We start from the raw sequence: 3,553 nt of genomic DNA, 5'->3' as shown, positions 1-3,553 counted from the left end.
TTACATTAACTACCGTCCAATCCATTGGAACTGTTCCAGAGTCGATAGAATTTTGAAAAAAGACCAGAAATGCATCTGCTATTTCAAGGGCCACTTCCTTAAGTACTCTGGGATGTAGATTATCAGGCCCTGGGCATTTATCGGCCTTCAATCCCATCAATTTCCCAAACATTCCCTACTAATACTGATTTCATACAGTTCCTCCTTCTCACTAGACCCTATGTTCCCCAACATTTCTGGGAGATAATTTGTATCCTCCGTTGTGAAGACAGATCCAAAGTATGTATTTAATTGGTCTGCCATTTCTTTGTTCCCCATTATAAATTCCCCCGTTTCTGACTGTAAGGGGCCCACATTTGTCTTCACTAATCTTTTTCTCTACACATATCTATAGAAGCTTTTACAGTCAGTTTTTATGTTCTCTGCGAGCTTACTCTCATACTCTATTTCCCCCTTCTTAATCAATCCTTTTGTCCTCCTCTGCTAAATTCCAAACTGCTCACAATCTTCAGTTTTGCTGCTTGTTCTGGCCATTTTATATTTCTCCTCCTTGGATCTAATACTTTCCTTAATTTCTTTTGTAAGCCACAGTTGAGCCACCTTTCCTGTTTTAATTTTACACAGACAGGAATGAACAATTGTTGTAATTCATCCATGCGCTCTTTAAATGCTAGCCATTGCCTATCCACTGTCAACCCTTTAAGTAACGTTCCCCAATCTATCATAGCCAACTCCCGCCTCATACCTTCATAGTTTTCTTTGTTTAGATTCAGGACCCGAGTCTCGGAATCAACTCTCTTCATCTTAATGAAGAATTTTATCATATTATGGGCGCACTTCCCCAAGGGACACCACACAACAAGATTGTTAACTAATCCTTTCTCATTACACAATACCCAGTCCAGGATGGCCTGTTCTCTAGAGGTGTTATGCACCTCTATCAATTCTCCACTCAATCTCCTTTGAGAAAGGCAGAATAATACTAGCTTTTCCAACCTAACCTTGTAACTAAAATCCCCCATCCCTGGATCCATTCTGGTAAATCGCCTCTGCGTCCTGTCAAGGACCCTCACATTCTTTCTAAAGTCTGCTGAGCAGAACTGGAAGCAACACTCCAATTGGGGCCTAACCAGAGTTTTATAATGGTTCAGCATCACTTCCCTGCTTTTGTACTCAATGCCTCTATTTATAAAGCCCAAGATCCCATATGCTTTGCGAACCACTCTCGCAATATGACTTGCCTCCTTCAAAGATTGATGCACATGAACCCCAAGTCCCTCTATTCCAGAACACTCTTTAGAACTGTGCCATTAAGTATATATTGCCTCTCCCTATTCCTTATGCCAAAATACATCACCTCACACTTGTCACTATTAAATTCCATCTGCCACCTGTCTGCCCATTCTGCTAGCCTATCACTGTCCTGTTGCAGGCAATTCATATCATCTTCACTGTTTGCCGCTCCTCCAGGTTTGGTGTCATCGGCATATTTTGAGATTCTACTCTGTATTCCAAGATCCAAGTCACTTACCTTGAGCAAAAAAAGCAGTGGTTCTAGCACTGACCCTTGGGGAACACCACTGTCGACTATCCTCCAGTCTGACAAAGAACCATTTAATAAGACTCGCTGTTTTCTGTCCTTAAACCAATTTTCTATCCAATTGGACACTGACCCTCCTATACCACGAACCTCAATTTTGTTAACCGCCCTTTTATGTGGTACCTTGTCAAACGCTTCCTTAAAATCCATATAAACAACATCCACTGCATTCCCTTCATCAACCTGCTCTGTTAGTTCATCAAAAAATGCAGTTAGATTAGTCATGCATGAACTCCCATTTATAAATCCATGCTCACTCTCCTTAATTAACTCGAACCTCTCCAAGTGACTGTTGATTTTTTACCCTGATTATTCTTTCTAAAACCTTACCCACCGCTGCTGTTAATCTAACTGGCCTGTAGTTACCTGGACTGTCCTTACACCCTTTCTTGAATAAGGGTGTCGCATTTGCTGCTGTTTAATCCTCTGGCACCTCCCCCGTATCCAGGGAAGATTGGAAGATTATGGCAAACTCTTCCATTATCTGCATCCGCATTTCCTTTCGCAACCTGGGATGCCAGCCATCCAGACCAGGTGATTTATCTTCCCTAAGCACAGCCAGCCTTTTTAGTACCTCCCTCTCTCAATTTGTACCCTCTCCATTGACTCTACTCTCTTCACTTCGACTGATATTTTGTCAAATTCCACTTCCTTAGTGATCACTGATACAAAGTACTCATTAAGTAGATTAACATTGCCCTGCACCTCTCAGCTTATATTATCCTTTTTGTCCCTAATAGGCCCGACTCAACCTCTTACTACCCACTTATCATTTACATGCTGCTCGAAGATGTTTGGGTTTCCTTTCATGTTGACTGCCAGTCTATTCTCATAGAAATAGAGAATAAGCAAATATAGAAGATGTAAGTATTTCCCATCCTTGATGAGTTGGAATTTTTTATGTTGTGGGTGGTAATGTCTTGGCCCACGAGTGTGGTGGAAGCAGAGACAATCAATGATTTGAAAAGGAAATTGGATGGATACTTGAAGGAAAGAAACTTGCAGGAGGAAAGGGATCGAGCTGGTGAGTGGAACTGACTAGATTGCTCCGGGGAGAGCCAGCATGGACGTGATAGGCCAAATGACCACCTTCTATGTTGTAAATGACTCTGTGTTGTTTCTCAAATTCAATCCACTGGTGCTTGGGAAATAATCTCAAAGTAAATTGTGCAACTGGAAAATCAGAACCAAGGCAAGGGACGCATAAGGAAGCAAAATTGCTCAAACCCGGGATTGAACCAGGGACCTTTAGATTTCCAGTTTAACGCTCTCCAAACTGAGCTATTTCAAACCTACATTAACAGCAGCTTGGTGTCCTTGTTTTGGAAGAAAATGCATACATTCAAGTTTTCCAAAAAATTAAAGAACACAACATGTGAGTAATATTTCCCATTGCTTTCTCATTACTGATGGATTGTGAAGCGGGAGACAGCCAGAAGTACCACTGAGCCGCACAGACCCCGAGCTGAGAATGAAATGAGATCAAATTCAATCTTTCATAGTGAGATGCTGCTGAGAGGTTAGAGTCCTGAATCAAAGCGAGACTTGCTCATGTCAAACACTCCCTGTACTCTCTGCTCATGAAGCCTTAAAAAAGGGAATAACAGAATGGCACTCAAACTCACAACCCTGCCATTAAAAGTCTCATATTCGACTGACAGAAGTGTCACTTCTACTCGGTCTCTTATTGGATGGATGCAACTCCAACGCAGGGATGGCATTCAAATCCTCCCATGGGTCCACATGTCAGACTGAGTTCCATGTTGTAGACTCAAGCAAAGGAAATCTGCTCACTTCCAAAACTATCAGCGAATTGAAGCTGATTACAATCAACATCATCAGAGGTCAGAACTACCTGGTGAAAGAAGACACCCTGAAGAAGGATCCACAATTATTCAAAGGCATGGACAAAGTGAAAAACAAGAAAATCGATGATTCAATGCAAGCCAAACA

General features: G+C 41.8%; 1 non-coding gene across 1 annotated transcript; it reads right to left on the bottom strand.

Annotated features, from left to right (window-relative positions):
* Nucleotides 1–2,818: 2,818 nt before the first annotated feature.
* trnas-gga (transfer RNA serine (anticodon GGA)) lies at nucleotides 2,819–2,892 on the bottom strand. Its single transcript has one exon. It is a non-coding gene; the product is annotated as a tRNA-Ser (tRNA).
* Nucleotides 2,893–3,553: the final 661 nt, after the last annotated feature.

The sequence above is a fragment of the Heterodontus francisci genome, unplaced genomic scaffold, assembly GCF_036365525.1.
Source record: "Heterodontus francisci isolate sHetFra1 unplaced genomic scaffold, sHetFra1.hap1 HAP1_SCAFFOLD_75, whole genome shotgun sequence".
In the NCBI taxonomy this organism is placed as follows: Eukaryota; Metazoa; Chordata; class Chondrichthyes; order Heterodontiformes; family Heterodontidae; genus Heterodontus; species Heterodontus francisci.
The sequence above is the reverse complement of the archived record's forward strand: the minus strand, read 5'-3'. Positions and strand labels throughout refer to the sequence as shown.